General features: G+C 34.1%; 1 long non-coding RNA gene across 2 annotated transcripts in view; it reads left to right on the top strand.

Annotated features, from left to right (window-relative positions):
• LOC135293864 (uncharacterized) overlaps window positions 1–26,156 on the top strand; it is a 120,404-nt gene that overhangs the window by 73,783 nt on the left and 20,465 nt on the right. For both annotated transcript variants that reach the window (XR_010355973.1, XR_010355972.1), the window contains exons 2-3: window positions 16,467–16,667; window positions 21,949–22,009. This is a non-coding gene — a long non-coding RNA (uncharacterized LOC135293864). The remainder of the gene's footprint in view (window positions 1–16,466; window positions 16,668–21,948; window positions 22,010–26,156) is intronic.

Here is a 26,156-nt window from a genome sequence, read left to right as displayed (position 1 = left end):
AAAAATATAATGATGAGCTTGTGGGTCAAGATGAAGACAGGGAGAGATCACTCTATCATTTGCCACCATGAGTAAAACAGACTTGGGGAAATTAGTTTAATTTGTTACCCATCAATCAGCATAGGATAATGAGATACAAAATCAAATCTTAAAAACACTTTGCCCCCACACTTATCTTTTTCAAAACCTTACCATGCCAACCCATTACATGAGTACATAATGGTCTCATGGGAAAAATAGATCTTTGTGCATTGAGAATAAGAACTTATGCTTCTATTTATGTGCAAAGCAAAACTAGAAAATAATGTATGAAATCTCAAGCTGAAAGGCTCATATTTACTATTTTTATTATGCTTGTATTTTCTGCCTATAGAACATCCAGATTTCCTTCTCTTAGTAACACCTAACAGATATGCAACATTTTACACAATGATTTGGAAAAGCATCTTGTTGTATATATTGATTATTAATTTAATTTAAAGGTATTAATGGAACTATCTAAAGTACAGACTGAAAAATACTGCCATCTAATAGTGTCAACATGTTATTATTTGTACTTAAATAAAATGGACAACCTAACAACCATGACAGGACAGTAAATCAACAACCTAGGTTTATAGTGAATATTTACTATGATGTCTCTGTTAGATATGACATGTAGCTCCTCATTTGACTCCAGGCTGATCTGTGATTGCACCAGGCTGAAAACACTTCTCTCCTCTCTTCTAAATCCTGACTGAACCCTTTTTTTTCAGTATCTGCTCCTGTGCTTCTGCAAGGTGTCAAATTACCTTTCTCATTCAAGTAAAAGAAAATCTTGCAAAAAAATGGAATTAACTTTCATATTGATAAAATAAACTAGGAAATTCATTTGTGGTCACATGAAAATAGACTGAGGTGAGAGGATGGCAAGCAGGATTGGTCTCAGCAGCAGGCAGTGGGCCTAAATGTTTGAGCCAGTTATAGATGGAGTAATACTAAGTGGGAAATGAAAATTAACTTCACCAGACTGCCAAAGAGCTAGGTTATAAAAGTCACAAAGCAGAGAATTTGAGGATACACCGTTCCTCTATTTCTCTCTTTTTCAATTATATTAGTCTAAAATATCACTCATTTAACAGGTGAATAAATCCAGTTATTGAAGAAAAAAAAGAGAACCTTTTTTAAAACTTTTCAGATACTCCTAAATACATGTTAAAAAAAGAAGCCACATATCTTACATGGATTTTAAAAGCTATACCTTACTTTTAAATATCTTGCCTAAATGCTATAAATTCATCCTTTGCATATTGTGTGAGATTGAGGAAGGAGTGATATGTCTTAAAAAAACCAAAACCAAAAAAAGAGAAATAAACCTAAATGATTGGAATGAAAATAGTTTCTGCTACTTATAGATTTGTGTATGTGTATGTGTTTTATTTGTGTATGTGTATGTGTGTGTATATATTTGTATATACCATCATTTTCTAATATCTGTCTTGTTATTCTCAGTTGTTTGGTAAATTCATGGTCCTGAGTAAAGTGGATAAAGATTCTCAATGAGATATTTAAACTGATACAACTTTGAAAATCAGTTGTAAATAGATGTCTGTGCATTCTGTTTCAAAGATAGCATAATGAAAATTCAAAATGGGCTTTATATTAAGGTAGATATAATTAGGAAGGTTTATTTAAAAAAAAAAAGAAAAATCTGTAATCTAAAATTTTGAAATTAGAAGAACCTATAAATATCAGTCCATGTGTAAACTCATCTGCAATGGAGCAACATCTTGGTAAACCCTGGAAGAGCTAAGGATGATGCTTTAAGAGTTTTCTGTGATTAATAGTTTTTGGTAGGGGTGGTTTTAGTAATGAATGAAAATAACTTCAATTAATTGATTTGTTCTTTCTTCCATTTCCTTTCTCAGGGTAAAGCTCTGTTGTATTAAATCTTGATGAGAGAGAAAAAGCATTGTCTGAAGAACGATTAAATAAGGGCTGGTTCTGTTCAAAGATGTCTTGCATCTCCTTGGATTGAAGTCTCTGAAAATGTTCTCTTTGCATCTATATGTTGTTTCCAATTCTGATTATATAAACTATTTGCCAAAGCATAAAAGTGACAGATTAAGTACTTCTTTAAGTCCCAATTGTTACAACGACTAAATGAAAAGAAACTAAATGGCTAAAAAAAATATTTCTGTATAACAAAAGCACATTACTCATATGGCTAGAATATAAATCACAGGAATAGTCTGTTACTTCTTCCCAGAAAGGATGGAAGAGAGCCAGTCTGTCTAACTTAAGTACTTAAACTTAGTTTCACAGATGTGTCTCTGGAGGACAAAAAAGACAACCACATTAATTAATTTTCGTATGATTAAAACAGCACTTGAATTAAAAAACAAACAAACAAACAAAACAACAACAACAACAAAACAAACAAACAAAAAAACTAAAACCAAAAAACACCACAAAAACAAAACAACAACACAACCAGAAGCAAAAATTCCATCTAAGCATCCGAAGTTTAGGCACAAGGTAATTGTCTAGTTAATTTTATCCATACTTTAGCATTTCTTATGTTGCCACATATTGATATTGAATTTCTAAATAGTGTTAGCTGGTTTACACTGTAAAAGCAATACTATATTTGTACTCAAAAGAAAACAAGCAACATCCTCACACCCACCAGAACTGATTCCAGAGTTATTTGATTCATAATATAGGGAAATTTGTATTGTTAATTAACTGCATTTATTCTTGAAACTTCTACAATTTTATTTGAAATCTCCAGTGTTGTTTGAAGAGGTTCAGTCACTTTGAAAATCAGGCCACTTACTCACTAAGTGTGATTTACCATGGGTTCAACAGCCTACAGGTATGTCCAGCCTCGTCCTGTGTTTTGTGAAGAAATGTCTCAGCTAGTTACAAAGGAGCTAGTTATGAATTCAGAAATGTACCAGCTCTGGGCTAAACACAGCCCTGCTGACCTGACTATACTGTTTATATGCCACGAGTTAGTATCCTTAAACAGTTCTGTGGTAACTCATGCAAACCTACCAACTGCTTCTAGCTCTCAAGATATCTCTAGACAGTGCTTCATTTTGTAGTACAAAAATATACAAAACTCAAGCATCTTTAAAAACAGGCTGTATTAAAGACTTTTGCACTAAATGGTTTAAATTTTTGTGCACATTTAATTGAACATATTAATTTTTAGATTTCCTTATTGTCCATAGCACTGCAGAGGTGAAAACCAGGATCAGAACTTTATATCCTGGATTGGTTTTGGACTTAATACAAAACTAAAGGAATTTAAAAGCGATTACTAAATATTCAGGGTTTCAGCTATAGCTCCTGAGGAGAGCTATCCACTTCCATGAAATTCCATAGGCTCTGCAGGTATTCTAGTGTAAATATATAGACAAACTACACCGCATAGGTATTGATGTAAAGATGATGTCAATCCACAAATGAGAGTTCAAATGTTAATAAGGAATAAGACAATCAAGACAGAGCTGAGAGATAATAAAAAATTCTTTTTTTCCACAGAAATTATAGAACAATAGTCTATAATATTGTCTTACTTTCCAAAGATGTTACTAGATTTTAAATTCATAATTTACAGCTCAAAATGTTAAGTATTTATATTTGCCTATAAAAATACATTTCTTCTATCAAAAAGGAGGTTCTTTATGAGAAGATGGTGGTTCTTGAAGCAGCTGTACAAACAACTCACCTGGCAAACTGTTTCCCAGTTATGAAACATGGTGAACCATTGCTCCCCTGCAAAGAAATCTCAAAGGATAATTTTTAATTGCAAAAATACAGTTGAGATTTTTGTCAATTGAGTTTTTTTCTTAAAAAAATATAACCCCATTTTTAAAATAATATATTAATGTATTCATTCAATAATACTGTTGTTTAACACTGTTAGAATTTTTCACTATCTCTGTGGGGTTTTTTTAGTTATATTTCTTTGGATTTTTTTTCATTTCATTCTGTTGACAGGAATTAATTAATTGACAGGAATAAATTTTGTCTTAGATTATCCTGGAAGAACTTAGTATATTTGACGTAAAACAGAAAGTAAAATCTAATTGATAAAATTATTTCTCTGAATCAGAAACTGATGACCCTGATTGTTGGACAACACCAAGAACAAGATAGCCAGAACACTCAAACTGAGTACCACAAAACAGTTGAAATTTTTACTAGTGCTTTGTTCAAACAAGCGTAGATGTATCTCCATTTTGTGTTTTCTTTCTTAGAGAGTGTATTACAAATCTACAGAGCAAGGTCTTTCAAAACAGGTAATTAGAAATAAAGAGAAATTGAGGTTTCTGCACACAAAGAATTTGCTTACGAATACATTTTCCTATTAATGTTTTTCAACAGCGTACTAGGTAATTGTTACTTGACATTTGGCCTGGATAAGAAGCAATTCCTGAATTGTTAATTTTCTTTTCTCTATTATAACTAGTTTACTATGTCTAGGATAAGTGCTACCTTTTCCAAGACAGCACAACAGCTATCTAACAACTGAAAAGCAAAACATCAAGTCCTAAGGCTCTAGTATTAGGTTCTCTGAATAACTAACAGAGGGAGAGATTCATCCAAAATGCTGTTTACCTCTAACTAAAATAAGACTTTATTGGTAAAAACATAATTTCAGATTTTCTGATCTTTGTCTTTCCTGAATTAAAGACGTTTCCTAGGTGTCTAGCTTTACTTTCCATCACCATTTTAAGAAAAATAAACTCATTCTCTGGAAGTTCTTATCAGTCTTTGACTAGCAGGAATCTAATGTTTTATTTACATTAAATAAGTCTCTACATAATTAGCTGATCCATTTAAGTGTTGATCCATTTCAGATTTTGTTTCAGGCACTCTTGTTTTCTGGGTTTAGGACTGTAATGACTCTTTAATGTTGTTTTTTTTTTTTCTTCCTTGGCCTTTACTTGAAATGTGAGTGAAATTTCTATTGATAATAATGAGTTTGGTGGGTTTTTTTCAATTTGAGGATTCAGGGAATTTTTGTTTGCTTGTTTGAGTTTAGGTATAATAAGTGTATGGAAAAACTCTTTACAGGCTTACTTAGGAGATCCTGGAGGGACATGGCTCTATGTTTCTGCATAAAAAACTAAATGTTACAAGAAGTGAAGAAGCATCAATAACTCAATATGTTGGAACACTACTCCTAGAATTCAGGTTAGCATAAAATAAATATATGTTAAATAAAAATATTCTAGTTTACTGTATGTACTGATCATTACAGTGCATATATATATATACTGCATACACTAACCATCAGTCTGTCACTATTTGCCTTACTAAGCTTACTAGACTTGATCAACTAAGCTTAGGACACTGTTACCCAGACTTCTCTTACTAGATGAATGTTAGAACAACAGTCTTCCAGATAATAGACTTCCAGATAAAGCTGCAAATCACATAGAGACACACTCAAGAAACAGGTTATCAAGAGCCTCGAAAGAAAGGCACATGATTTGACCTAGACCTTTTTTTCTTCTGAATTCTGTTTCTCAAGATAAATTACCTGTGAATAAAAGGAAATATTTGCTTTCTGAAATGCAAGAGCTCGATGACCTCAGTGAATACTTCCTGTGCCATAACCATGTAGACTCTAGTAGTATAGACCCAGTCAAAGACAGTCCTACTGTAAGTATATAATACATTCTATGGAGCCCTGGAAACAGAATGGAAGTGCTTCTCCCGTGACATGATGACTGTGTCAATACAGAAGTACAGAGCACTGACATTGCCTAGAGGTGTGCAGATTTCATAGCAGTTTAGTTCTAGTTTCAGTCTACAATTAAAACGCACTTAACAGAGAACAAAAACTCTAAGCTAAGCATCTAAATTTGCAATATTGTCAGTAGAGATGAGGACCTTGGATCACCAAACATGGATTCTGATGGTCTTCTGGTATATAAGAAATATACATGAGCTTAGAAGTTATGGTGAAGATGCACAGTAAATCTATATCCTCTCTGAGAAGAATCTGGAAGTCAGGATGGATGGTTTTGTTGTATTAAATGGCTCCTGACATATACTTTAAGGTTACTGCATTGCGCCTTTAGAAGTTTCATTGACTTTGTTCTTTAGATCACTCTTAATTAAAAAAAAAAAAAAAAAGAGAAAAGAAAATTTAATCATCTAGACCATGTGTACTCATCTAACATCAAATATTTTCTCTTGAATTGAATCTCATTCCCACAACTTAATCCAGTTGCCTGAACATAAAGAAGTAGCGCTGTGTGAGATATCCCAAGGAGGTTTCTCGGCCCATGGCAGTTAAGGCAAGAGAAACTTAAACATAGGCAAGCATTGGCAAAGATCTGTGTTTCTTTGCAAGAATTCTAGTGGAAGGTCAGTTCTAATCATAATATACATGAACCTACATGACTCGAGTACCTGATATGGCTTTATTTCACAGTAAGTGCCCCAGAGGCCAAGAACCAAGCTGATTCTTTTAGACATTGTATCTGCACTGGCTGTGGAATTTATAATAGTGTCCTCTATGTCTGTTTGACCCAGAGGGATGTTTTTTTCCTGTCTTTAAACTTCTAGCATACCACTGCCTCTTTATCTTCATTAATCAGAAAGAAAGCCTAAAGTGACTTGGTCAGACTAGTCATCTGCACTATAAATATCTGCATCTAGTCAAGATTTTTTTCATCTTTCAATTCCCTTTACAGTATATATTATCTTCAACAAATTGTTTGCTTCTTCCTAAAAGTTTGTGTGACCTTATATAGGTCACAGGAACTGTTCAAGAGTATTCTTTTTGTCTTGGTTAATGACAAAGTGTATCCAAAAGAATAGCTCAATCATAATTATTTGTACAACAAAAGATTATAAAGCTGGATGAGAAGAACATTCTCATTGTTCTGATTTTTAATATAATCAATCTGTCATAATACAAGAAATGTTTAAAATTTAATAGTTTGAGCTCACAATTTTGATGTCACTGTACAGACAGATTTGTATGGTGAAGAAAGTTATGTAAAAGGAAAGAAGATAAAGAAGCTGACGATTCTGAAAAACAAGACTATTTGATCTACTCAGTAACATTTAAAAAAACTGAAGGTTTTTCTAACATGGTTCAAAAGCTCTTTTCAAACAAGGATTACTAAATGCATGAGTGGTGAAAGAATCATTCATAGGTTTCATTTGGCAGCCAGTGATGACATTCAAAGTGCTATTCACAAAATCAGATCTCTGTATGACCAATAGTTTACAACATAGTTTAACTGATTTAGTTGAAGATAACACATTAACAGGGAAAGATTTTTGAATGTATTTATATGTAAATGCAAAAAGACAAGGATGAAGAGTTATTTGTAACCATTTTTTTAAAAATTTTACACAAAGTAATGCTCCTGAATCGATTAAAAACTTATCTTTAAGAGCCTTAAACATCCAACCTTTGTTAAATCCAAGGAGATACATATTTTATTGTCTAGATTCCAATTATGTTTAAAAGATTAAATAAATACAGGTACTAGCATGCAGATAGTATGAATTGTCACAGTACTGTAGACAACAGTGCCAGTTTACACTAATTAAAAATTAAAAAAACCCAAAATATTTCTATGGAAAAGTACATATTAAATGCATTTCATTTAATTTTAAAAAAGTATTTAAAAGAATAATTTATAGTAGGCTAGTTGGCAGATGAAGACCAAACTGTAGAAAAGTAGAGGATGGGGATGCAGAGCTGAAACATCTAGGGAGAATGTGTTAAGGGAGGCTCTCACACTTCCCTGCAGCGATTGTCACAGCTGTAACCATCTCAAGTGACAGTGCATGAATGAATATAACCTGAGAAATATGATGGAAGTTCTGGATAAAACTGGAAAAAAAAATCGGGTGGGAAGATGGTACTGTATGCAAAAGAGCAGCACAAATCCAGAGTTTTGCTATTGAGTGGATGATTGTTAGAGAATTTATGGGCCAGGATCTTAGGGGAGGCCGGCAAGGAGAGCAGGCTGGGGTTGCACAAGAAGTTGTGAGGGGACAGAGCCAGGACAGCTGAAGCCAGCTGACCAGAAGGATATTCCATACCATATGGCATCATGCTCATCAATAAATACTAGGGGAAGAAGAAGGAAGGGGACGACATTTGATGTCATTGTGGTTTTTTTCCCAAGTAATGTACATGTGATGAAGCCCCGCTTTCCTAGACATCATTGAACACCTGCCTGCCCATGGGAAGCAGTGAATTAATCCCTTGTTTTTTTTTACCTATTGATCTGTCTTTATCTTAACTCTGGGCTTTAGCATTTTCATCTTTTTGATTCTCTCCCCCATCCTGCTGTGGGGGAATGAATAAACAGCTGTGTGGGGCTTAGCTGCCTACTAGGGCTAATCTTCAGCAGCTGACAACATTTTGAAGCTGCTTTCAAAATGGAAAAATGGAAATTTCACATCTATTTTCAATAAAAAAAGGAAGAAATATCTGGGAAATGAAATTATAATCAGCTTTACCTCATTACTCTGGAAGATTTTTAATCAAATCCTGCTGTAAGTCATTTACACCTACATGAAGAAGGAGATTGGGAACAGGCAGCATGTATTTACCAAAGCTTCTTTAGCAGCCTGATGGTCTTCACTGGTGCTATGTCTGGCTGTGTGGGTGGGGGGAGAGCCATGTATGTAAATTACTTTGATTTTAGCAATATTCTCACAGCCAGCCATAATATATTTGCAGCCAAATCTGTTGAAGTTTGAGAAAATTTGCAAAGTTATGTTCTTGCAATGGAATAATCCCATACTCCCATGCAGTCACAATATTGTCAAATGGTTAGAGAGCAGATTTCAAGGTAATAGTAACTTGGGTTACCATTACCACATCTCACAGGTGTGCCTGTACACACATTAGCATGGGAGATAACTGAGCCCAAGAGGTCAAACAGCCACAACACCATTGCCTTTTTGGCATGAAATTATTTGCTTGCTGCTGAGACTAGAGGAGACCATAAGTTCTACATGGCATTAGATTACTCCATGAAGATGTCCCCTTCCCTGTAATTTGTCTACTGGTCATTAATTTCCAAGAGTGGGGAGCTGAACTACTTTTTTATCTCCAACCTAGAGAAAGGAAGAGAATGATAAGGTTTGGCATGCAACTGTATTCATGTTTGTGTTTGTATGGATGACTTGAGTGTAATGAGTTTTGAATGGGCTTTCAATCCAACACAAATTGTCAAAAAAAAATCTAATCGTGCTGCTATTAGTCCTTTTAGACTATTTTGAGTTTACTGGAACTTTAGGGGTTTTGCTGGAAATCCTAAGAGGATGGAGAGTGTCTGTAACAGGCTGTGGCTCTCTAACCTCATAATAAAAAACAGAGCAATGAACCAGATTTCATGACCAGTGTAATAATGTGTCACAGCAAAGTTTTACAGAAATAGGAACCATAAGACAGAATGCAGTGGTAGTAAGACTGTTCTAGTTTTAAGCATAAATAAGAGAGAAGGAGTAAGCTTTTGAACATACGGTTTTGTGAATGACTAATTCTTTTTTTCTCATTATTTTTTAAAATGAAGGAACAGTAAAACGTATTCTTTTCTTATGACCTAAAGGTTTCTTAATTACTATTGGACAGTTGCATCTATTATCAATGCTTTGAGGAAACCTAAACATGAAAACAACATGAAAAATACTAATGGCAGAAATTAATTGACAATAAAATTCAGAAATAATAAGTGATTGCATATGGTGTCTAGTTTCAATTTTTCTGAATATTTCATAAGAATGTTAAAATCATTACTATAATCTTTAAATAACATTGGCATTCCCTCAGGATGCCAAACTTTTTCTGTCTTCTATAGGCAGAAAATTGTAATTAAAAAAATGTATCTTGTTCATCATAGCTGCTGTTTATATGTTACTGAAAAAGGAAGATTAATGAGCCTATGTGCTTTTATCCAAGAAGCATAATTAGTCTGTTTCACTGAAATGAATAATTAAGAGGGACATTTTAAAATAAAACAATATGTTAAAGGCTAATTAAAGTTTTGGAACTTATATGACAAGCCATGTGTTATTGTAAACCATTTAAAGTGTCAGGGTCACAGTTTTTGGAAGGTTTCGTTCTTTGCAATTGATACAATCTAAAATGCTCTTTTTAAAAGCAGCATTTCCTACCAGATTTTTAAATTCCCTGAGTTTCTAAGTCAAAATGCAAATTCATTTCTGTTTGGTTTTCGCACTTTTATGCCACATTTGTGAATTATAAGATAATTTCTTGTGAACTATAAAAATCTGGATCCGAACTGTGCTTTAAACAAGTATGAATGGAAAAATTTAACATGCCAATACCATTTGTATATTGGTAATTATGTAAATCTTTTTCATATTGCAGCATCTGCGGAAGAAAATTAAAACTATTCACATGCACTTTTCTAGATCTATTTGGTACAATTTTTATCGTTTATAAATCAATGAAGACATACACAAAATATGTGCAAACATTACCTTTCTTATGTTTCCTTTACTACTAAACAAGTAGAACTATCTTTTTCATCTATTTATGAGAGAAATACCATTATATTTACTTCTTGTAAGTTTTAAATTGGTGAACTGTGAGAGTACACAATTTACATAATTGCAGGAGTACACAATTTACATAATTGCAGGAGGACCAACAGTGTCTTAGCAAGAACAGTAAAACATGTAAACTGTAGCCTTGTTCTGTTAGCAGTGAGAGTTAACGTTGGTACAAAATACCATGGTGACAGCTATTTAAAAAGAGCTTAGAGATGCCTGTTTCTGTCTACGGACTATAAAATCTAGTTGACTTAGAATAATTTCCCAATTTTTAGGCTACTAAATGTAGCTGAGATTAACCCTATCTTTTGTACATCATTGTGTGAATGATGCATAGTTTTAGTGAAAATTAAAAATATGAAATGCTAGAATGGAAGCATGAGGATTACTATATCCTGAGGTGCATTACGCGTAGCTATGCTGTGATTGACTGACTGGTGATTGTCCCACTGTTCTCAACATTGGTGTGTCCTGCACCTGTGTGAAGTTTTGAGATCCACAATATAAGAAGGGAATACAGTTACTTGACTGGCTGGAGAGCAGCAAACATGGTGAGGGGCTAGAGGGAATGATGCATGAGGAGTGGCTGAGAATGCTGCGTTAGAGAAGAGGAGACTGATGAGAAAGATTGTTGTCTTCAACTTTGTCATAAGGAGGAATGGAGATCTCCACACACAAGTGGAGGTGGACGTGCTTATCTCCACTTTCTGGTGTCCAGGAGAAGATGCAAAGTAATGTCTTAGAGCTATGTGAGAAAAAGTTCAGATTGGATATTTGGGAAAAATACTTTGCTGATCTGGTATTCAAGCATTGGAAAAAGCTCCTCAAGGAGCTGGTCATGGCTGCAGGCTTCTGATGTCCAAGAAGTACTTGGACAACAATCTTAGATACATGGTTTAGCCCTTAGGTTGCCCTGCGTGGAGTCAGAAGTTGACTCGATGATCCCTGTGGGTCCCTGCCAACTCAGGATATTCTATGATTCAATGAATTGTATGGCGTATGTAGATAGAAAACATTAATATTTCATAATAAGAACCTATTATGCTATGAAATATTATGCCATGAAGTTGTTAAATTGTGCAAGCAATAGAAGAAAATATTTAGTCTTTCTAGAACAAAAAACTCCAAATTTGTTGATATCTAAAAGAACCCCTCTTTTATGGAAAATAATCTGAAAAATAGTTATTTGATTTGGAACAAGAACAAATTTTGAAATACCAGTTTTCAGCTAAATAAAAAGTAACATCTTGCACAGATCCAGTGATAGCTGTGTGTGAAATAAAGGCTAAGTGTAGACATTTAAAAATGTGATTTTTGGCAGCAGAGCAAATGGCGTTTGAAACTATTCCAGTCTTTAAGGGCTTTTTTATGATTACTGGCTACTAGAACATTTCTTAAGATATTTCAGAAGTCAGTTACTCAGTTAAACGGAGTATTTTAAGATAATGCTTTATAGCCCTTCAACAATCACTGTAGTAAACACAGGGATATATCCAATTAATATACATAGGGAGAAGGTTGATCTTGCTATTATTTCTGAAAAAGAAAATCCAGGAGAAAGGCAAGAACAAGTGAAAGAAACACTGGTGTGAGACAGTTGAACTATTCTGAGAATATTCTGAATTCCCAATTCGTCAGCTTTAGAAGCTGACAGCTTTCACAGCTGTGGGAGATAAAGGTGAAGTAGAACCATATTTGCCTCCCAGATGAGTTCTCTACATTTTAGGCCTTATGGAGACACAGTCAAATCTTCTAAGAGGCTGACACACAAAAGCCCAGCAGTGCTACAGTGGTGAATGTGTTTTGTACTGATTGAAAAACTAAACCATGTTGAAATTCCTATGAGACCAGATGTTTTATTTCAAGGTAGAGTAATTCATAGATAAAAAGTCTCAAAACTCTGCTGCTGAGAAACAAAAACACATCTACTGGCAGGTTTCATCAACCTCCACTAAAAATTAAAAACCCAACAAACCAAAACAAATTTAAAAAAAAAACCCTGTGATGAAGTGTGATGAAGTCCTAGTAGATGTTCATGTCAACTATGATTTAAATCATTTAATGCACAGATATAATTTGATTAGTGTCTTGGACTGTTCTCTTCTTACACTTCTTTCTTTAAACAGAGCTTTTCTTTTGTGATTTCCTTTCTCCTTCATATTATTATGCAAGTGTACAGTTATGCCAATACATTATTTGGTAAAATAGACTTATTACCATGTCCTTCAGATCCTTTCCTGCTGGTAGAGAATTCTCTCTTTGCACTATAACTGTGCTGTCACTTCACTCCCTAGCAAGCTGGAGAAGAGAGCTCTATCATTTTAGAGAACTACTAAAGGAGTCCGCAGGAAGTTTAACTTTTGCATCACTGCCAAAATACATTATATTTAAACAATATCTTTCAGAAAAAGACATACAGAATTTCATCCTTTGCTCTGCGAGGTGAAAAAGTTTCTGAAAAGTATTCCCAAAGAACTGCTTTAGCCCCTCTATTATTGTTCTTTGACCTTTCTGTCAGAAATCCTTTTTCCAATGATTTCACCAGGTTTTTCATTATAGACAGACAGCTTCCAGAGCTCCCCAAGTTCCTCATCCTTTAACCAGTCTTGCATCCTAAAGCTGTGACAGCCCAGTAATGTGTTTCAAAATGAAAATTTGTTTTTCAGCATGGGTAACAAATCAAGCCTAGACTGTATTTTGTCGTATTTGTAATGTGTGTGTTGAAATTCAGCTCTCATTTGCAATTCACAGTTAAGGCTGCCCTGAGCCTTTACATTATTTAGAAGGCTATGTTGCAAAAAAGAAAATGATGCAATAATATTTCATGCTTCCTGAGGACCTAAATATGATTTTAAGATCCCCCAACTCTTTTTTTTTTTTTTTTTTTTTTTTTATTCTTTACCTTTTTTTTTTGTGCTTTCTTTGTCCCTTTTGCTAATTTGTCTTGCTTGGGAGGTTTTTTAGTGTGTTTTATTCTTCTTTCCAATTTCTTCATTGAAAGGTTCACTGAAATCTTAACAAAATGCTTGAATTTTTTGTCAAAGATTAAAATGATCCACAAATATCACCAAGAAATGAACAGTTAAAAATACATATATGATTCAAAGGAGCATTCTAAAAACTTGGGAGGCTCTCTGATCTTAAAAAGAGCGATGTACCTGAAAATAAGATTAATTCACTTGTGAAAGGTCAGTACAAGAACTTCAAGAATCTGATCATTGAAAACATGATCAACATGCCTCAAGGAAGCAATTTGTGAGTTGTTAAAAAGAAAATAATGAATAACAATTATTTTTAACTGAAAATTTCTAAAAGTAGAGAGTTAGAACTTGATGAAATGGAATTTTTATTTTTCAGAGGCCAATTTTGAAAACTCAGGTCTATCTACATCAATACCAAATTGTGATGTGATCAGAATCAAGATGAAATGAGTTTATAAAAAAAAAGAGAGGAGAAATTTATGATCAAGGGAATAATCCAAGAAATATTTTTATACTGATATAATTAACTCTAAAGAAATCTTCTTTCTTCTCATTTCTGCTAATTTATAATTATTATCATAAAATATCTCATTCTAAGTTAAAATTCTTCATTAATTTTAAATATTTCAGTATATTTCAGAATATCATCATAATGCTCTATTGGGTACTAAATGGCAGACTTTTCTCTGTCTAAAAGAAAAACAGAAATAAAAGATATAGAGTAGACTGAGCTAAAGGAAAAAAAAAGCTCACCAGTTTGACATACTGTTCCCATCTAATCAAAGACCTCCATGGAGAATTTTCTAAAAATATTAATTTTATATAAATTTATATATTAGCTCCCTGAATGTTTTCTTCATCTTTTTGTGCCTCAAATTCCCACTGGTAAAGTGAAAATTCCTTTTTTTTTCTCATTTTTTTCTTTTCTGTAATAAGACTTGTCCTGGACATCACCTCCTTAAAATACCAATGGTATAAATACTTCAATTACTTAGAAGGGAATTGTTGGATTAATTATTGAAAAAGTTAATAAAAAAATAACAACAGAATATGAACTCATCTATGGATAGAAATATTAAAATAAAGCAAAAAAGAAAACAGTGTAGACATGGACATGGCCAAAATCAGGGTTAGATTCTTTACAATATAGACACATATCAGAATAAGGTTTCAAGCCACACATTTTAATTGCTTCTCTATTCTCTAGCCAACAGGAAGATAGGATAACTGGTAAGTGGCTGTGAGAAACAGAAAAGTTGAGTTCTTAAATGCCAAATGGGCAGTATGAGTGCCATGCAACAACGTCTAATGCATATCACCAGATGAAGCTTGGTCATAAGTCAGTTTAACAGCAAGATAGAAACACTGATTTTTTTCATCTCTGCTTCTTCCCTTATGTTCCCCATGCATACAGATCATGTGTAAGATCCTAAAAAGTAGCTGATTTTTTTTTCTTTTTATTTTTGTAGCTACCAGATTTTCCCAGTGAAAGCTGTCTGAAATTCTACTTCTAGTCATTCTCAGTTTTTGGTTTCTTTTTCCATGTAGCTTGTATTGATTCTCATTTGAGCATCTTTCATGTATTATTAACTTCCTCCAAATTTGGTAGAATTCCTTCTTGGTCCTTATTTTGAGTTTCATTAATTCTTTCATTTCCTTTGCTTGCTCTTTCTTTACACCATTATTTAATACCACCTTGTCCTTTTAATAGATTCTTTTGGAAACAGTTCTGTACAAATTCTTCTTGTGTTTGTCACAATGACTGTCACTGCTTATGCAGCAGACTTTCACTACATTCAGAACAGGACATTTGATCTGAACAAAAGGAACAAGGGTAAAAGAAAGTTTGGGTAGTAGTACGTACGTGAATTGCCAACTCTAACACATTTAGAATCACTTAAAAGATGGCTCCACTTTGTTAGAAAGTTCATATTCCTTGGCATGTTCTCCTGTACCATTTGCTGCCTTAGCAGAGTCTTGGCTCAGAGCTTTCTGCATTACCTGCTGATGCTGCAGGCTCTCTTTACTCAGAAAAGTGGTCTGACCTTTTTAGTAAACATCAGCTATGAGGAATTATGAGCTCCCTGAATAAAAGTTCAGTTATTTTTGAGATGTATTTGAAATATTAATTAGATAAAGGTGTCCACTTTTTTTTTTTTTTGTGGTGGTTTTTTTTTTTTTTTTTTTTTTTTGGTGGCATTTAGAACCAAAAAGACAGGCACCAGAGTTTATCTTCATCTGGAATCCATTAAAATTTTAAAAATTCAAAGCAAATAATTTATTTTACTATAAAACCTACATTGAAATGGCTGGCACATTAAGCTGCCATTGCACCTTTGGGTCAAAATTAGCTGCCTTTTAGATGACTACAGCCTGTTCATCCCTTTAAAACCTCCAACAGCTGCAGGACACATTCAAGCAAATTTGCCAGGCTCGAAACTTTCTATCAAAGCGCATCTGCCTTTGCTGGTAAAATAAACTGACTGCACAGTATTTGAAGTACTTGGCTTGAAGTACCTCCCCAGACTTTAAATATCAGTCTGCCTGAAACACTACTGAGATGATCTCAACTACAGCCTTTTCCCTTAGCAATGTGCTTCTTTCTCAGCAATATGTTTCTAATTTATCTTTGCCACATTCAAAATAATTGCTACACTGCCTGATGCAAATTTGCCTCAGCTCCTCCCTTCTAGTTTTGAAGTCATCACTATCACTCATCTCAGTTCTCTGCTTTGAACAGTAGTTCAGTTTGTTTTGTGGATAACTGCTTTTGCACTCTCTTGTTAGAATTTAATGGTGACATGCTTCACCAACCATCTTCACTCACATTTTTTTAAAACAGACAGCTTCACTTTGGAAAAAAAAAGATTTTAAAGAACAATTTTTGTCTCCTGAGATAAATAGGGTGTCTTATCTACTCTTCCACAGTTCCAATGCCTCATCCTTCCTGCAGAAACGGACAACTGGGAGCTGTGGTTGTTATGAATGTCCCAGCCCTACCAGACTCACATTGCCTTCATACCCATGTGGAAAGAAAAGCAAAAATTATCTGTCTACACTGCTCCTCATTCTACAAAACTGTTTAATGATTTTGCGCACAATGAACCACTGAGGAAGAAAGACCACAAGGTATATAAGCAGATTTCTACATAATGAGGTCCAGAAACATGAGTAATTTTTACTAGAGTAAGAGTTTAGGGACCAATGGAACCTAAGGCTTAATTTACAATTTTAATACTCCGGAAGGATTCAAATGGAGCTATCAGTGTCAAGAGATGATGAACTTCTTGTTAGTGACACAAGTTGAGTACATGAACAGGAAACTTGACAGAAGATAAAATTATGTCTTTTAAGTTCACATTCTATCTGGCTGAGGACTACTGTTATTGAACAGTAAGTCTAAGGTATCTTGCCCTGCAAAAAAACTAGAAGCTGAATGGAATAACAGGGGAATTACCTCCTGAAGTCTAAACTGGGGACAGCAAATTTGAACCTGGGCATTTGTATTTATTCCTGAAAAAAAAGGTGCTCTGGCTTAGACCAGCATCACAGCTTGTATCTGGAATCACAACTGAGCACTAGATGAAGCAGCCATAGACAGGGATAGTACACATAAAATACGGTAATATCTGCTCCTCACATATTGTAATCAAAAATTATCCAAATACAAAAAAAATAACCTTAGATTTCAGTCACTATCTAAGGGTAAATATCTCTTCTATGCTATTCTGCTCCTTATTTTCATCTGGAAAGATTCAAGGTAAGTTAATAAAGGTCTTATATCTAAAAGTTAACATGCATCCCTTTCAGGTTTTAATAATTTCAGATCATCATTACATAAAGCAGACTGACAATGCAACACCCTGAAAGGCTGAAATTTTGCTTCAGCCTAAAATTCATTGAGATAATACAGGCTTTTTGCAGCTGCCAGCACTTGAAAAATGTTTTTTACTTACTTCCTCTCTTTTTTTTTTCTTTTAATAACAAGCTAGAGACAGAGCAATTTCTACACAATATATAACTCAGAACACATTGTGACTACCAATGAGGTTTTTTCCTAATAATATATTTTCCACCCTGATTGGAACATATAATGCACAATTTATTCATCACAACAATTTCTTACAATTTTTTTTTTCACTTTTAAGAAAGTTTTCAAGCAGCAAAAAAGGGACACCCCATTACCCTGTGATGGCTTATATTAAGAAATATTGTATCACAAAGCAGTCAATAATTAGGGAGAGAATATCTGTTTTCTTGCAATTCCCTTTTTGCTATTTTTAGGCTACAACCACAGAGAAAAAACTATTGTATTATCAATCAGAAGATTGTAATTATCAGAAGTAATGCAGGGCAACAACACTCAGCATATTAGTCCTATATTGAATTACATTTTTCATGCTTGTTTTAACCATTCATTACATAGATGTGGATCTGGTAGCACTCTTTGTAAATTTACCAACTTTTTGACTGAAGACCATATCATTTAATGTTAAGTAACATTGCCAAGAAGTGGAATTGTTAAGCTGTTGTTGTTGTGATTATCTAATAGTAGTTGCATGCAGCCATAAATGTATAGTTTTGCAAAATCATGTGTCCACCAAAGTGTTTTCCAGGCACATAATTTTAACTTAGTTTCAAAAATTTATAAGTATATTAGTTGCACATGTCCAAAACTAATGGAAGATAAATAAATAACAATTAACTAAAATCTACTATGGTGAAAAACATAAAATCTACTATAATGAATATGATTTCCAAGTTATCATTTAAGTTAAACAAAAGCCTTGTAGTACATTAAATTATGGATTTCTAGGTATGTCTATGAGAAGAAATGTGAATTACAATTTTCAGCTCTTATTTCCAAAAATGCAAGGACCCTAAGGCTTTGAAGTTTCCCTAGGCCTCAGGCAGCTCTTCAAGCAGTCTTCTACTGTGATGCATTCTGTTTCATTATGCATACACACACTCATATATTTAAACTTTTAAGTAGGTATAACAACAACAAATAATGATTTTGGAACTCGTACTAAATGCCTTGCTGTCTATTCATAGAGGGTTACCATATAATTTCAGATTTTCTAGCACAGATATTTTAGTGTTTGACCTCATCTTGCCAAATTTAACAGTGAGACAGTCATATTAGGATGCAAACTTCTCTAAGCACTCACTTAAGCATGGAATGTAATTTAAAGGAATTCTCTGATACAATGACATTATTGTATTTAGAGATTTTGTTGAAAGAAGGAATTAAGGATTACATTTTAATAAAACATTACAGAATTGTGAAAAAAACGTTCTGCAAAGTGAGACTTTTTTATCTCTATGAACAATCTTGTTGCTGTTATTTTCAGAATTTTGCTTTTTGGGATACTAAAAGAAGTGTTCATTTGGCTTTTTCTTTCTGTGTGTGGTTGGAGGAGCACAGAAAATATAAAATTTCTTACAGAACTGAAATCCTTATTCAAGTGTCATGTGTTCACTATGCACTTAAACACTCTTAAAAAATTATTTCAAGGAACACTATGTTAATTTCTTAAAACTCTAATCCTGCCAAGTTTTTCAGAACAGTCTGTGACAAGCTGAATCACAGTATAATAGAATAATTTAGGTTAGAAACAGCTCCTGGAGGTCATCTGGTCCAACCTCATTCTCAAAGCAGGTTGGCTTCAAAGTTAGAGTGGTTTGTTCAGTATACGCTGGCTTGGTTTTGAACATCACCAGGGTGGAAATTCCTCACAGCCTTCCTGGGTAACAATTTCCAATGTTTTTATCATCCCTTAACTGAGATGAGGTAATGATGTTTCGGACAAGTGTTTCTTGCTACCCCTTTCCTTGCACAAAAGTTCATTTATTTATTCTATTAATAACTTTTCCTTCTCCTAATACCTTGTTTTTTTGACTCAAATTTTTGTCTTAAACTTGTATTACCTGCCCCCTCCCCCCCACAAAACCATACTGTCACTCAAATGGCCTCCAAATACATTTTTCTTCAAGCACTTTCTGAGCTTTTTCTCATACACAACCTTTTGCATTCAGAAATATATCTCAAAAAAAGTCTCTTACGCTTCTCATTAATGCAATATTTTGTTATTCTCTTTCTGAAGGAGTAGCATCTGTGGCACAATTAATAATTCTGAGACCTTTATTCCTTTCGCTGAACAAAACTACTTCATGTTTTCATATGCCAGAAGTGATCCACCGTATTTCTTCACTATTTCTTTACTTGAATAGTCTTACAGAAGAATCATTAATTTTCAAGAGCAGGATAAAGTGCGTACATAAACAACAGTTTGGTCTCTTAACCCTTGAAGATGGAACCAACAATAAGAAAATACATTAATTCTTATTCTATTTTATGCTTCCTTCTTTGATGGGCAGTAGTACAAAATTAAAGCTGGAAAGGAAATATCTGTTTACCTCTCCCAGAGCTTGAAAATCAGGCTGGTAACACAGTTTTAAAGTAAAATAAGGAACACTTTGTACTAGGCTAGCAGTTTTAGTAACAACTGCAGATAAGCATTCCTGCTTCCAGCAGTTGAGCAGCTAGACATGAACAACCAGATAGAAATATGTGAATAAGTGAGTGTTGATTGATGATTTGACTGGAAGATTATTGCCATTGAACTGATTTTCTTTCCACAAATTATTCTTTTTAGAATGAGCCCCCCACATATTTAATCTGTTTGATGTGAAACATTCACCTTTGCACAAAATAGAACAGTAATTTTGGAAGACTGATAAAGAAGATTATGCTAATGTGTAAAATAATGTACATTTTGGAGGAATATTTTTTGTATTTCCTTATGTCAAAACATCCAACAATTGGCTCCTATTTCACTCCCACACGGCTATTTGTCAAAACCAAATATATATAAGTACATTAAAATAAAGATGTACATCTAACAATTAACTAGCATAAGAATGTTCCATATGCCTGATACAGTGCAAGAACTCTCACTTTGACTTAATTGTATTCCTAAATTTCATGCTGCATATGACAGCAAGAAGCTTCAAGACTACAGAATTTCCTAATAGGCTTCAAGTATAGAAAATAATGTCTTTTCTCAGTGCTTTTTTTGTTTAATGATTTCATTTATATTATTAATATTGTGCAATGATGTTTGGGTAGGCAAAGATTTGTTTTCTTTTGTTTTTCTTGCCCCTGAGTGAAACAATTTAGCATGTCACTGGAGAAGAGTAGGAACCATTCCCCGAAAATGGGGACATGGTAAATGAAAGAACAGTTCATAATATTTCTATAAAAAATGTGAAAATCCATATGGCTGCTGCCTGCAGTTATATCACGACACTCATCTAAAAAAAAAATAATTAATCCATATAAATGAATCTGTTGCATGAGGCATATAGACAAAATGATCAAAATCTCCAAAGAAGAAAAATTCTTTACAGAGTCAAAACTGGTAGCACTTAAAAAAATATTACTATTTGGAATCCATTGATTATTAACTTTTTGAGAAATTCCTTTAAGTCAATTCAAGCCAAAACCACAAAGAACTGCTGATTTCTCAAAGCATTAACAAGAATTTTTCTCTGTCTTTATGTGAAATATTACTAAAGTTGTGGAGTACAACCACACTCTTTGGCTAACAATATGCTAGAGACTATATTTCATACATTCAAAAGAGGCAAGTTGCATTATTTTGTTTTTCTTTCCTCTGAAAATGACATCTAATACCAAAAAATCCCCAACCAAACTCAGTGAAAAACCACACCAAAACCCAAGCCATCACATATGCTTCACAGGGCCTTTGTACAAAACAAATCTGATTTTTGATGACTCTTTTTGCTGTGATGATTTTACAGTAGTTACCATAACAGATTTCCTGATCTGAACAAAGCTCTTTTATTCATCACAAATCTGCTCTCCCTCCCACCCAGCTGAATGATGCAGAATTGTCACTTACAGCCATGAGAAAGAGAAGTGCAAGCAGAATGTTGTATAATTTGTTGATTCTGGCTTCTGCTGTCTTCTTGCAGCTGCTATGGTCTGAAGCATTAGATGCTTGCTTGAGCTGGGTTTCAGATTAATATTTCCTTGCTTGTAATTTAACAACAACAACAACAACAAAGTTTTTTTAAAAAATGTTTGTCAATGATGTATGCCTTCAGGGGTGAATGCACTGGAATAATTAACAAAAAAGCAAGACAGTTTCAAGAATTAGACATAAGAATCACAGACAAATATAATTTTTCAATATATGCTATAAAATATTAACCAGGATATTATAACTCTACATTGACTAGACAAAACAGAAGTTAATTAAAGAAGATCAGCTCTTTCTTGCTATCAGACTAGTAAGCAATTTAAAGAATGTCTAAAGCATTACTTGAAAAGGAAAACCTATGTTTTAAGAAATTTTCTGTATTCACTCTATTCTTCATTTAGGAACAGCTGGCTATTTAGCATCATTAAAGGAAGAGAAGAATTAAATAATTGCGAACTTTTGGTAAGTTTCATCTACTAAGCTTTCTGCTTCTATGAGAAATTGCTGAGGCAGCTTCTGTTTCAGTCATTGCTACATCACATTGTGACAATGATCTTGAAAGCTTTAACCCTAAAAACCAATCAGCTTCTGTCAGATTTATTTCCTTAAATCTAGACATAATAAAAAGTCTATGATTAAAGTCTGTCTTTCCTTATATTGTAACTCCTAACACTATACGACTCGACTAAAAGTGATCCTGTCATTTAACATCACCAGTTAGGAAATCTAACCATATTAAAAATGAAATATTATAGATGCATTTGTCAAAAGCGTGTCTGTGGTATCTCTGCTGTATTCAAAGCTTTGCAAGAAAGCCGTGGTTTAGGAGTGTGATCTTGAAAGATTTAACACATGACTACACACTACAGGCAGGCAGGAAGTTTACTCCAGCTCTTTGAATTATGTAAATGAGACCAGGTCTCTTAGGACATCCTTCTTTTTATTGACTACTGGCACTACACACATGTAATAGTTAAACAGAAAAGAAGCTTTATGTGGTGTGGCATCCATCTCCCATAAATGTTTATATCAGCAGTTGTCCTGGATTTAGTTGAGAGTCAATTTTCTTTATAGTAGTTACTGTGAAGCTATTGGTTTACTTTGGTTTTCCAGTGAAAACTTGGTGCTAATAGAGAGATATTTTTGTTCTTGCTAAGACGAGTTCTTATCCAGAGCCAATGGGTGTTCTGCTTCATGCCCCACCCAACACTGGGTGTAAAAAAGAAGTTGGGAAGGAACACAGCCCGGACAGCCGACCCCAGCTGACCAAATGGATATTCCATACAGTGTGATGTCATGCTCAGATAAAGCTGGGGGAAGGAGAAAGCAAAGAAGTTCATTTGAAATGATGGCATTTGTCTTCCCAAGTACCCATTGTGTGTGATGGAGCCCTGCTCTCCTAGAGATGGCTGAACACCCACCTGCCTGTGGGAAGCTGTGAATAAATTATTGGGTTTTCTTTACTTGAACATGCAACTTTTGCTTTACCTATTGGACTGCCTTTATCTCAACCCATTAATTTTGTCACTTTTACACTTCTTTTTCTCTTCCCCATCCTGCTGCTGGGAGTGTAAGCAAGCAGCTGTATGGGGATGAGATGCTGGCTGGGGCTAAACTGTGGCAGCAGTGTAGATGTCGAAAATTACCCTGGTTGCTATTCTTCAGAGAAACAGACATTTCTAATGAACAATTCCTCTGACCTAATTTAGACTGTTACAGTACAATGAGTTAAATTTTTCTGCATTTTTTTTTCACTTTATTGATTATAAATTGATGTCAGAAATATTAACTTATATATAAACTGCATGATAAACATCTAGGGGAGGAGTAAATTAACCCCACTGAGTTACAAATTTAGGAAACAAATATTGCACATAAAGCATATCCAAATAAGCATTCAACTTAAAATGTCACTTCCAAACACAGCTCTTTGCTCTACATAATTTCCCTGAGCTGTACTGCCAGTGTTAGGTTTGGAGACTTGGGGTTCAAAACCACTTATTTGGCTCTGAATGCCTTCCACCTCTCTCTACTCACACATATACTCTTTATTAAACAAACAAACAAACAAAAACAGCAACAAAACAAAAAATACCCAAACCAAACCGAACAAAAAAAAAGTAAAATACTTATTTTTGGTGTGACATTTTGCATATTTAAAGAGAGCGTCCCCCTCTTTTCCACTGGGAAATGCATGGGCAAATTTCCTTACCCTCCTAAATTGTCAGCAAGGGAGACATCTGCATTTTATAATTGAATCTTTTTTTTTCCTGCAATAATGTTCCCTTAATTTACAGTTAATCATCTGGTTAACCCCTGGTATAATCAGGACTGGTTATTTTTGTAGTTAAAGTACCCTATAAGTCTAAAGAAATTTTATATTTCTATCTGTAAATATACAGAATTTATACCATGTATAATAATTTGGCATTAAAAATCACTGTTTCTTCAATTGAAAAAATAAGTTTTATCTCTCATGTTCCTACAAGGAGCACAGCTCACAAATCCTATGACCTTCTCAAAGGGCAGGAACCTAGTCTAATACATCCCACATCATCTATAGGAAATGGGTTCCATGGTATTTTTCATATCTGTAGTACAGTTAAACATGTAAGCCTTCTGATAACAACTATGCTGGTGGGAGGCACTTTGTCCCTGTAGCATCCTTGAGCAGTGTATCAGAGTTTCACACGACTTGGTGTGAATTTCAGCACCGGCACAGATTTCTCAGTGATGTTGTGCAGTCTCCATCCTTGGAGATTTTCAAAAGCTGCCTGGATGTAGTCTGAGGCTACTGGCTCTAGGTGGCCTTACTTGAGTAGGGGGCTTGGACAAGATGAACTGCAGAGGTTCTTTCCAGCCTCAAACATTCAGTTATTTTGTGATTTATTTTTTTTTTAATTTGGCCTATGTGAGGAAAAAACCACAATTTTTACATAGTCAGACTCTGTTAATTCATACAAACTTAATTTTTACCAGCCATGAATTCCGAGAAGTGAAAAATGAAACTGAAGTTTTAAAGACTTATCCAAAAGATACATTGTGAGATGGAAAGGACACAAACAGATGAAGCAGTTATTACTTACTGCACCCATTTACTATATTCATCATAGCTTTAGGATTATCATGAAGTTATTAGTGATTATGTTACAGACACATTGCTGAAAGTTGGTGAATAGTTATAATATTATAAAGCACCAAAGCACCAAAATAACTAATCAGAACACAGCTTTTAAGTGTCAATCATGTCCTAAAGTAGATTACTGTAGCACAATTATGATTCATTAATTTTGAATTTAAAGATGTAGATGTGAAAAGTTTAATAGGGTTTGTGCATACCTCCTTCTGCTGCGGAAGATAAAACCAAAAAATGATAGGGGAACAGTTGAAAATTGAATTTCTACTTTATTTTGAATAAAATGTTCTTCTTCCTTATTTTTCTTTTGTGCCTTTTTGTTCAATCCTCATATGAATCTGTATGTTCAGTGAGAGATAAGAAACTCCAACAGCTCACAGAATGCTCCCATATTGTGTAACTGAGCTCGTTTTTACTTGCTCAGGCCTCTGACTTCGTTCTTTCTTTCTTTCCAATTTGTGAACTTTAATATCTTTCCAAAGAACAGACTTGTTGGGATCAATTATTACTTTTATTTCTATTTACTGTAAAAAAAAAGGAAAAAATTGAGTGTGCAGCACCTCTTCAAAAAGTTAATTAAATGTTAAAAACCATGAAGTGTACCAGAAATGCTAATCTCATTCTTTACTAGTAAAAGATATTTTGGTAATTTGCCTTTCACTCCTTTTGACCATCCCTAGGTCCCTCCTAAATGCTCATGTGTCTCTGTACAGTTCTTAATCTTTTTTAAAAAGAAACCCAAAAGGGCTATTTTTCTATTCATATGGATACTGTTCACCAGCAGCTGTTTTGAAACTATCCTTGTTAGTCTCAAATATCTCAGAAGAGGAGCTGTCTGTAAAGGCTAGTATTCTCCCAAGCACTGGGAGAAGGTATAGCCAAAACCTGAAAACTTTTCTTGTCAGGATAGGAAACCCAAAACATGAGAGAATGGCAGAATTTTCTGATAGTCACCATGTAAACAGAATGACAAAGCTTTCATTTCTTTGTCTATTTCTTATAGAACTGTTTTTAGACATATTACCATTTTGGATGTTATCAATAAACACTTCAATTTACCTTTTAGTTTTACCCTAATCTGCTATGATGTGATTTCAGGTAGCTGGATGACTCCAAGGCATTCTTTATCCATGATATTTATTTAACCACACTGCCAGAAACTGGAGATGTGGGGAAATTAGCAAGGGTCCTTGTTCTCCCAGCACACTCACATCTCTATCCATATTGTGACTGTCTTGCTGTTGAGCTACACAATCTAGAAAGTGAACTATCACTGCAAGGGTTTGAGTTGCAGAGCTGTCTGCCACAGACTTTGAAGGCTGTCCCTCATGCTGTTCAGATACATGAAGGCTGCAGGGTAACAGAGAGTCTGTTGCATTTTATAAGTACTGTATTATACAGGGTATTTCTTTAAACAGTGTATTTGCTCATGATGGTCTATATTGCTTACTGGCTCATTCATTAAACCCTAAA

Source organism: Passer domesticus, chromosome 2 (genome assembly GCF_036417665.1).
Source record: "Passer domesticus isolate bPasDom1 chromosome 2, bPasDom1.hap1, whole genome shotgun sequence".
Taxonomy (NCBI): domain Eukaryota; kingdom Metazoa; phylum Chordata; class Aves; order Passeriformes; family Passeridae; genus Passer; species Passer domesticus.
Note: the sequence above shows the minus strand (reverse complement) of the source record. Positions and strands in the feature narration are given on the sequence as shown.